The sequence below is a fragment of the Oryzias melastigma genome, linkage group LG18, assembly GCF_002922805.2.
Source record: "Oryzias melastigma strain HK-1 linkage group LG18, ASM292280v2, whole genome shotgun sequence".
Classification (NCBI taxonomy): domain Eukaryota; kingdom Metazoa; phylum Chordata; class Actinopteri; order Beloniformes; family Adrianichthyidae; genus Oryzias; species Oryzias melastigma.
The window spans coordinates 7,363,115-7,374,658 of NC_050529.1; positions in this window are offsets into that span (position 1 = coordinate 7,363,115).

Here is an 11,544-nt window from a genome sequence, read left to right on the forward strand (position 1 = left end):
ACCCAAACCTGTCCATTCCATTTATCTAAGGACCTACACCCAACGGGGGACCAGATATGGTACCAGTCGGTCCTTCTTAATGGGTCCATTTTGTAATGGAACAGTCAAAGATCCAGTCCGGTCTGGACCGCTCAGTGGAAACGAGGGTACCCTAACGCACCCATAAATGTACCCCATACCGGTTCTGTGCCCAGGACCACATCCCAAGGGTTGGGAACCCGGGATTTAATGTGGGTCCCGAACCATAAGTCCATATAGTTCAAGTTGGGAGTGAGAATGTCCAGATCCGGGGTGCCCGAATTTGGCGTGTTGTCTTGGACAAGCGCTCTTTGAATTACCCTAATTCCTGAACGGTTTGCTCTATTTGAAAAATTCCAACAGTGAGACATTGCGCTTTCTTTGCGCTGTAATTTTACCCAGAAAACTTTGGGGAGAGATGCAGAGAGCGGAGCAAGCAAAAAGAGTTTTTATAACAAGAAAAATGTCTGAAAGACGAACATCGTGGGCAATATAACCTTCATGGAGGTTCAGAGAAGACTCTGGGACCGAAAGAGCAACAGAAGGAGTCACTTTTGCCGAGAAAAGGTAACGTTTGTGGAGCTTCATTTTTGTGTTTTTTCCTGAGGAAATCAAGCAGTTGCTAACTAGTTTTTACTCCTAAACATAAACTGTGAGAGAGAAACATCATTCAAGTGTAAGTTAGCTTATGTTTTTACTCATAAATTATGAGTTATCTTATAAAATAAACATACATTTACGTTTGCTCAGGAAACAAATATCCCAATAAATGAAAACTATTTTTCTTTAAGTTTCCTGTGATAGGCTGTGAGCTGATGATGCTGGAGGACCAAACAATAGGATGCTGGAGACTGGTGAGGTTGTCAGGGACCAAAGCTGCTCACCACACCAACAAAGATGATGGAGATTCTCATCCACTGAGGTTCAACCCAGGTGTCCAAACACCTCTAAATGGAGGAAAACCATCAGCAGGTGAAATCTTTTCCCTCAGACTCCAGCTTGGACAAGAAAAACAAAGAGGTCCATAAATCTATTTGTCTACAAGTAGAAGTGTCAGAAGGTAGTGAAGTGTATTTGTGATGTCACAACTACAATTAGCATTTTTTGTCTAGTCCTGATTCACAATTTGAATGAAGACATCCTCAGAAATGTAATTTTAGGCTTTTTTTATAATAGTCCTCCATCATCAGAAAAATGTGACAAGAAAAAAAAATATGAGTCTCTAAACAAACTAACTTTAAAACATTTTTAACCTTTCGGTCAAAATTGACCCGTGAAAACGGGTTAATTTTGACCCAAACACAATATAGAGTTAAGCATTTTCCTTCATTCAATGAAACAGACTTTTTCTTTCATTAGTTGAGCTTCTAACTCACTAAGTGTGTTTGAGTCGCACAATAATCAAAGATTACCACAAATTACAACATTTTGTTTTTAGTCCTAGAGAACAAAAACAAAGAAAAACGTATTTTTTTGGGTCTGTTGTGTAATTTGGTGTGTCAGCGCCCAAAGCTGTGGGACTGAAGGCTAAGCGGTTTGTGTTGTTTTAATCAAACACACGCAGGTGCCTAAAGAGTTTGTTAAGGGTCGTGTTCTTCGTGGGTCCTCTGCGGCGCCGCGATAGAGGGAATTTCATTATGCAAATCTCCGCGTCTCCGCTGATGAGCAAGGCCTCGGGCTTTTACCCGACACGCACGCACATTTGTGGGAAAGTGGGTGACTGTGTCGCACAACCGGAGTTGTAGCGGTGGAGTGTGTTTGATGCAAACGGAGGTGAAAAAGCGTTTCCTGTCACTTTACCTACAACATGGTTGTCTTAACACAACAATTAAGACACTTACTTTAGCAAACACACGAAGTGTGCGTGTGTGTTGTGTGTGCTTGTGTGTTTGTGCAGGTCAAACCACACACTTCACAAACACACACAAAGGCAGATCCAGACCCCATACGGGCGTGACCCACTGACCCCACTGTCACACACCGCCCATCTGCCACATAAGATAGTTTTGGGGGGGGATTGTCAGTGGGGGGGCGTCAGCAACTCGCCACGAAACACAACCAGAGAGAAGAATGCGTCTTCACGCTGAATTTCGGAGCCAACTTTTCCACACAGATGTGCCGTCGGAGAACTTTAGCCACGCCCCCTTTTTTTAAAATAGACACACCCACCTCCAACAATGACTACACTTACTCCTATAGAGTCTGCTGATGTAAAGAAGGCCTCCTTTTGTGAGGCTCACTACTATCTCTCATGGGAGTGGAGGAGGATTGTGGGAGGGGCTAATAGGAGTAAAAATGTTGATTTATTTATTTTTCATCAGTTTTGATGTAGAAAAAAAGAAGAAAAATCAACAATATTAGATTTTTTATGGGATTTAAATAAACCAAAACCTCTGACTTTAACTTCAAGTACTATCAAGTTATTGACCTCTGACCTTTATGAAGAGTGTCATGTTGAGTCAAAACCTTTGCCTCTGACTTTATTCTCCTCAAACCCTTCAAACTGATTGGTTGGATAAACAAAACACTCGAAGATGTTGGATTTTTTTCTGACTTTTTTATTTATTTGTTGCCATGGTGACAATATTTTTGGTTTGTGACATCATTTGGTTTGGAACAACCCTAACAAACTATCAACAGTTCATCAAAATAAAATCAAAAACATAAATCTTTGAAATGTTTTCTCAAGCCTAAGCACTTGTACGGGTCAATCCCCCATATGGGTGTCGTGGGTTTTTGGGTTCCGTAGAGGGTCGTAGAGTGTTGTACAGGCAACTTATGGGACGCCATGAAAATGGAATGTACCTTTTTTGTGTTTTTGGTGAGTATATTGTTTAATTTTGGTTAAATTGCTGTATGGGTGATGCTGTTATACGGTGTCCCTACGCCACAATCTAGTCATTAGTGTGTCTGAATCCATCAAAGTTTAGTTGATTAATAATCGATCCATTAAAGTAGAGATCAATCTATAGCATAAAGCTAAAGTCCACTAGCTTGAAGCTAACGTATAATGGGAGTTCCCATAGAACGGCTAATGCTAACGCTCGGTTTACCTAAACATACATCGCTGACTAAATCAACATATTTATTTGCTCACAGGAATTAATTTTACAGACTTTACAAGTTTTTGCTCACAACAATGTTCATATAAGATATTAAAATTTGAGTGTTCAGGAAAACAAAAAAGCTCCTTATTTACCCTCTGTTTCAAATTTGATACACATATTTTTAATAGTATGTAACTGTATTATAGAGAATTTATTTATTTATTTAGTTTACTTTTCCCGCCAATTGTTATTGAGATTTAAAGGAAGCCGCCATTTTGAAATGAGCAGAAAAAGTCCTTCTACTGCCCCTAGTGGAAAGATGATGAACTACATAGGAGAAAACAGAAGTTCTATCTATATTTTTGTTTTTTTTAAGAAAAGTTTGGATCACGCTAATGAGATTGAGGATTATAAATGTATGTATCAAATATGATACAAAGGGTTATAGAGAGTTAAAATGCAGCCGCACATCTCCATGACAACCATGGACCCGGAAAATCCAAAAACCTGCATCATCGGGTCAACGAACTGTGACTGAGACTGTTGTCCGTAAAGCTCAATTATAATGGAACTAAAATGTTAGCAATAATTACACTAAACTTTGAACATTTATCTTTTTTGAAAAATTAAAATTATGAACTTTAGAGTTTACGGAGGAAAGGATAAGAAAAAGGAAGGAACATAGTGGGGTTAGCTCCATGAGGGGCGTGTGAAGGATGTCTGGAGGGTACAGAAGGAGGTGGTGTCAGACGGGGGGGGGCTCTGCCAGCTCACATCCCACCAGCTCACCAGGATTTAGACACCCCCCATCCAAACAAACACACACACACACTGCCCTTAAGTGAACAACCCTGCCAACTGTACCATGCCCATCCTCTCCCACGCCCCCATAAACCCCCGAAGGCCCAATATGGAGTCAGTCAACAGCGACAGCTCCGATGCCAAGCCTGCCCCCCCGCTGGATCTGATCTGGATGATTTGAACTGGTGGAGGATATTTCCCAGCAGCAAAGTCTATCAGGATATAATGCTGGGAAGTATTCGCTGTGCGGATCGTTTCTGATGAGACAGCAGAAGAACCTTTAGTGCGCACAGGCCTCATGCCGACTCTCGATTCCCTTTCACGGATGAAATGATGCTTAAACAGACGTTTCCAAACCTTTTTCTGCACGTCGTCTCTTGTATTTTCTTCAGTTTCTTTCAAAATTTCTTTGCCAAAAATCCCATAAATCCGCAATAAACCTCGTCTCAGCCTGAAAATAACCCGTACGCGGCTTAATGCCCTAATCATGTTTATGCTAATTCCATTTGTATGTAGCATGTGTACAAAATGGATGATGCTATCATCTGTGAGACAGACCGGCCTCATATTTATGCAGGTTCCTCTGTTGGAAACAGTGTTTGATAAAGGTTATATATGCAGTCCGCAGATGCATGAAATGTTGTTTTTTTGTTTTGCTGTTTTTCAGACAAGCTAGGCCTGTAAATCTGATTATGAGAGAAAATTATTTTACCCTGGGGTGATTTTCATATTTACAGAGTCTGCTCAGGAAAAACAACAAAAAAAAAAAAAAACACACAAAACAAGGAAATGTAAAATAATCCTAGAAGAGGGGGAATGAAGGCTAACTCTGTTTCTCATCATTTTGAACAACTGGGGAAAAAATGACATTAAAGTTGTTAAATTATTGCATAAAAGTTTCATGTTGTCCATAAACTTTCATTGGTGTTTTCAGATGATTACTATGAAGTTTAACTTTATGTTCATTTTGTAAGTGGACCGCAAAGATATGCTAGCACCTGCTAGCTAGCTACGATAACGTAGAAGCAAACAAAATTTAACATATTAAGTTATAGAATAGCTCCAGAACCTGCTGAACACCTTTTGGGTTCATTTGTTTGTTCCAGATGATTGTCATGAAGCAAAATCTATTTTGGTTTAAGCTCATCTTGAACATTAGATTAGTAAAACAGTATGCTAGCATGTAGCACTTGCTATGATTAGCAAATAAGATTTCGCCTATTAAGTGTTAAAGCAGATCAAAAACTAAATTATTGATATTTTTACTTTTAATTTATTCACCTGTAACCAGTTCAATATTTTTATTTCCATAGAAGTTGTGACTTAGCAACAGACGTCATAAAAACAAAACAGCTTAACAATAAAAAAAAGATGATCTTTAAACTATAGCTATAGAAAAAGTAAAAGAGTAAAAGAATTAAAATAGGAAAATAGAAAAGTGACAAATTAAAAGTGTAAACACTATTTTTCCTTTTTAAATATAATGCAAAAATTACTACAGAAAGAGGACTAAAACTAATATTAAATACTAAAAGTCACTCGAACTAAGATCCTAACTTCTCAACCTTTGCTAAAGATAAATTAATGTCATGAATAACTTTGTAGATAAGATAAAATAGTGAATATTTTAGAAGGTGCAGGTTATATCCTACCTGCTTGTGAACTGTATCGAAGGATTTTTTAATCTTTATCCTTTAGTCCAGAAGCTTGGGTTGGGTTGACTGTCTAAACAGTGGATCAAGTTACACAGGTTAAAGGATTAGCTAATAATTCCAAGTTGTTGCCCTTGTTACACATCAGACAAGGAGGAAAACAAAGTCAAAAAGTGACTTTTTTTTTTGCTAAATTAGCTTATTTTCAGCATAAAGAAAGACACTTAAAATACTCACAAATCTCTTTTCACCAAATCGGAGGTTTTTTGTTTATCACATCAGGTTGAATTTTAAGACTTTGATGATAAATTTCACCTCAAGTTCAAAGTCATAATACAAAAGCGTTAAAATGAATATTTTACCGTCAAAAATGATCATCAAACTACTTTAAGAAAAAAAACAAGAATTTTTGGTTTCTACAATGTCAATGCAAAAGAATAATAAAAAAAAAACTTCTTTTTTTGATCTGACAGCAACACTTTAAAATAAGAACAAACTAATTAACATTGTTGACAAGTTCAGAACCTCAAGTCTCAAATCTCCACTTGAGACATAATTCTAAAAGAAAAAATAAATCCTGTTAACGTTTGAAAAGTTAGACAAAATCAAATAACATAAATACTGGAGTTTCGGTGTTTTTAGGGCGTTTGATTGGTCAGTTTTTGACTTAAATAACTTGAACTACAATAAAACATATGAGAAGAAATGAGGATATAATCAAGAATATTAAAAAACAAAAAAATGTGGCAGAGCTAGAATGGTCATTCTGACAGATATTATACAACACGTGCTCACTCCTAAGTCGTCACATATTGACGACTTGGTAAACTTGACGTTTTGGGTGTACCCAACTCGTTGAATTTTGGCGAGCTGGCTGTTTCAATTAAATCATGGCTCCCCAAACTCCGGGTCTGCTACTGGGATGGGGACCACGCCAGAACCTTAACCCGGTACTGGACGCGCAACGGTACCGGGTTAGGGTTTGCGTCTCGGTGCTGGCCGCGTCCCGTCAGCATCCGGACAAAACGGCCACACCCCTGATTTAATTGGGGCCTGAATCGATTCTCCAGGTCGTCATCTTCTGACGTGGTGCCGGCTGTTAGTGACTTCGGTAAAGCTAGAGTGTAATCACACATACTTCCGGTCCAATAGATGGAAATCCCGAAACGTAGGTTCTCAACCGTATAAATGATGTTAGTTTAATTTCTGCCTCATAAACTAGCAAAAGTGTCGGCTGTTTTAAGTGACAGCAAAAGAACACTTTGACTGAGGAAAGAGAACAATAATTGCCAGATACCCCAACCCGGAACCGTTGGGTTTCTGGTTTTGGGACTACTCGTCACATATAAAATGTCCGGTGCCGGTTTAGGGTCCTACTGAATGTCCGGTACCATGTCAGAGTACCGTTGCACAACGGTACCCCCAACTTAACTATAGAGTGCCCTGGATTTTAAAGGTAATTCAGACACGATGTTCACGACTTTTCTTTTGTTTTTCTAAACACCGGATATAAGGTCACCAATTTCACAAAGTAAAAATTGAATAAATATGAACATCTCAGGATATTTATTAATGACTCCACTGTGTTCGGCTGATGAAAATGTGGATGATTTATTCAAATATTACATTTAAACAGTTTTTTTTGTTCAAAATTGTTTGACTGCAATGCATTGTGGTCTATATTTGCTAATCCAGTGAGCATTGATACATGCTAGTTTTTCGCAAGGACTTCTGGGAAATTTCAAGTGCACTCGATTTTGGAATTAGTAGATTTGGATAGCACTAGAAAATGACCAATGCACTATATAGTGATTAGGGGGTGGGGAATTCGGACACATCAAAAGTCATTAAATGATGGAAAAGCTGAAAGTTGAAGAAAGAGAGAATAAGAATATACTTTCCATCAAACTCATTTTGACAGGTGACCTTTGACCTTACACCAATAATCAAGCTAGTTTTACAATAATTGTAAACATTTTATATAAAATGTTTAAAAAATGTATATAAAGCCATCTGTCACCTGTTAACTTAGTCTGATCGATGGTGTAGGGTCAAAGGTCACCTGTCAAAATGAGTTTGATGGAAAGGATATTCCTGTTCTCTCTTCTGTAGGCTAACATTGCATCATTTTTCATTCCTAATATCAGTTTACCCCCCTGGGGGTCAACAGCCGAGCCTCTGACTTTGTTCCGACTTGTGCTGTCGGGATCTATCCTTTGCCCTCCTGATGTCTGCACGCCGTTTGGCAGAGCAAACAAACCCTCAAACCGCCGTTAGTCGGCAGCGAACATCCGAGCGGAGATCTTACAATTTGCAAAACAAACTCCATCCCTTTCGACTGTAAATCAGTTCCTATTATAAACACATGTTGGAGATGAATCATCCCTCAGTTCAGCTCTCGGAGAGGACATTTCAGACATGTTTCCCCTCCTGTTTTCCATTTGGCTTTTTAATTGTCTCAGCGCTGTCAACAGACTATCAGGGTAATTAGCCATGACTGCACAACAACACAATCAGACAGACAGGAGTGAACTGCAGCCTCTGAACATGATATTTGGAGAGGGACGGGCTTGGAGCGACTTTATGCGGGCGCACGTTCAACGCCCCGGCACGCGGACATGCACGCCTCCCCCTCCTATCCATGAGCCGCCATTATTGTACCTTGAGTACATATGCCACACATTATATTTCCTCCACCAACCATAACCTTCCACCCACCTCCTGCTTAATCCCTCTGCCTCTTACAACTCTCTCTGGCTCCTCTTCCACACACATGGTTACAAAACCAAAACCTCATTTCCTCTGCGCCTCCAGCTATAGGAGCATTGTTAATTGCAAGAAGGTGGAGAATAAGCATGAGGGTGCCTTTGTGTGTGTGACAGTCTGCGGGAACACCAGATTTATAGGTGTGTGTAATGAGTGCATTTCTATATGCATGTGTGCGATCATTTCTTTTAAGTGTGTAGGCTGCCTCTCCAGTGCCAGTCTGGGCAAAGCTCCAGGGTTTCCTGCACCACCTGGGCATCTTGTGCCTGTCACTGGGTCCCAGCTGGAGCTGTGTTTGTGTGTGTCAGCTGAGGAGCCAGCCAGCAGCAAACACTATTGTCTTATCCGCTTTGAGTCAAGGGGGCCCCCGTACACAAACAGTGTACATGTGGCTCCCTCCCCACACACTGAGTGGATTTCCTCTGTTTTTTTGGAAACAAAAAGAGAAGACAAAAGGAGCAAAAAGACGACGAGGAACAAATTTGATTAAACGGCCGTCATTGAGTTGCCGATGAAGCTCGGTTGCTGAGACCACACATACACCATTAGGTGCTCAGACCATGGTGGATAGAAAAGTACCTTGACTCAAAGGTCATCCGCTTCCACTGAGCAGAACTAACATTAGATTAGCTCTATGGGACTTTGTGGGAGAAAGGAGGGAAAAGAATCGAAAGGGCATGCTGAGAAGACAAAGTAGGAGATTATTTTGACTTTGGAGTTATTGTTGTATTTGCTCTGCTGAAGGAAGACTAAATCTACAGACATATTTTTAAGGGAGCAAAAAATTCTGGGATTAAATGCTGTAAAACTGTGTAACTGGTAACACAACTCTTTGAAAAAAATGAGCCTTTATGTTGTATAATTGCACAAAATTTTTTTTTATTTTTTTTTTTATTTTAAGTACATTTTAGCATTGCTCAGGTTTTCCATTAAATAGCCATTTTTGTTATGTTAGCAGGCAAATCATTACTGCACCCCTGATGTAACATTAAAGGCATTACTCATATCTGTGACACTATTACTATGTTCCTGAAATTCAGCATCTTAAGTGTTGAAATAACATTCAGCAGTAGCATGATAATGTTGGCACAGGTCAGCATTAGCACTAGATTGGGCAGCATTACGGTTGGCATTAGCTTCGGGCAAAATTTAGCATTAGCTTTGGGAAATGTAAGCATTGGCCTAAATGACTATAAGCATTTAGAAGTATAAGCAGTACTGTTGGCTAACTTACATGCTGCAACAGAAATGTGCATACTTCTTTCTACCTCTAGTCACCCAATTTTTAACCTTCTCGATAAAATGTATTGTTTACTTTTTGCTATTGTAATTTTACTTTATACTTTAACATATTAAAAATGTTAGAAAATTGATGAACATGTGACTGACTAATCTTACAAATTCAAAAAATACCTGGTGGAAATGGTGGAAAAGCTGAAAGATTGGCTTTAAATAAATCAAAGACAAACCGATGGGTCACATGACCACAGATCTTATCAATCTCCCATTTATAGACTTTAAATGAACCTTGTTGCAAACTATTTAAATTAGCTGGACTCAAATCTATGGATTTTTGCGACCATGTTCTAACTCACCATGGTTATCAACATTTGCTGTTCAGTTTTGTTTCATGTTTTCCTCATGAAAACCATTGATTTCTACACATAAAGCTTAAATTGCAGCGCTACCAATTTGACGTGTTTACCTTGCAAGTAAAGGACGATGGATGTCCTCAATTAGTGCATTGGTTGCATGGACCACTTACTACTGTAAATCCACAAACACCCTCAGGAAATAAACTCCTTCCAATCGATGGCTGCAAAGAGATGAAAGGGGTGGTCATGTGACCCGTTGATTAGAATTGAGCTGATATGAAGTTAGTTTTTCAACTCAGTGGTCGTCACCTGATCAGATCGGAAATCATTAACCATAACAGTAACTATATTTTTCAATGCTGACTCAGTAAAAGACAAAGTAAGTCTCTCATACTAAAAACACAATAGGGTTTTTTGTTGTTTATATTTATTGTAGTAAACAGACCTTTGCTTCATGAATGTTTGACTTTATTCTCATAAATTCCCAACTTTTTTCTTAGAATATTCTGACATTTTGATCATTACTTTAAAACTTTACTCTTGCAAAAATACAACTTTTTTCGTAATTTTATAACTTTATCCTAGTAGATTTATTTCTTTTGGCTTATTTTTTAAAAACTTTATTCTTGTAAAATTAGGAATTTTCTCCTAATTTTACAACTTAATTCTAGTAGATTTTTGACTTTTGATTTGTTTTTTTTTCTACAACTCTATGGTAAAATTACAATTTTTTCCAAAATTTTACAACTTTATTATAGTAGATGACTTTTTTTGTATCTTTATTGGACTAAGTCTTGTAAAAATACAACTTTTCTCTCATGGTCTTATAACTTTATTTTTGTAAAATTACACTAACTAAATTTTTTACAACATTTATTTACAAAAATTAGGAGTTTTTGCTTATTATTCTATAGTTTGTTCGCGTAAAATTACAACTTTTCTCTGTAATTTTAAAATGTTTTCCTTAAAACAATGACTTTTCTCTCATTATTTCACAATTTCACTTTCTATCATTTTTTACACCTTCATTCTTGTAAAATTATGGCTTTGCTCTGTAATTTTAAAACTTTTCCCCATAAAAATGATGACTTTTCTCTCATTATTGCACAACTTTATTCTAGCAAAATTGACTTTTCTGTCATTTTTTACAACTTCATTCTCGGAAAATTGAGACTTTTCTCTTAGTATTTTACAAATTTATTCTCTTAGAATTGACTTTTCTCTTATTATTTCACAACTTCTTTCCCAAAAAATTTACTTTTCTCTCATTTTTTGACAACTTTATTCTCGTAAAATTGACTTTTCTCTCATTATTTCATGCTATTTGTGTAAAATTATGACTTTTCTCTGTAATTTAAAAACTTTTTTGCCTTAAAATTATGAGTTTTGTCCCTTTATTGCGCAACTAAATTCTCTTAAAATTTACATTTTCCTCATCATTTCACAACCTTATTCTCAAAAATGGACTTTTCTCTCATTATTTACAAATTTATGCTCGTAAAATTGATTTATCTCTTATTTCACATCGTTCTAGTTATTAAATTATGAGTTTTTGCTTGTTATTCTATAGTTTTTCTCGTAAAATTACAACTTTTCTCTGTTACTTTAAAACTTTTTCTCTTAAATCAATTACTTTTCTCTCATTATTTCAAAATTTTATTCTCA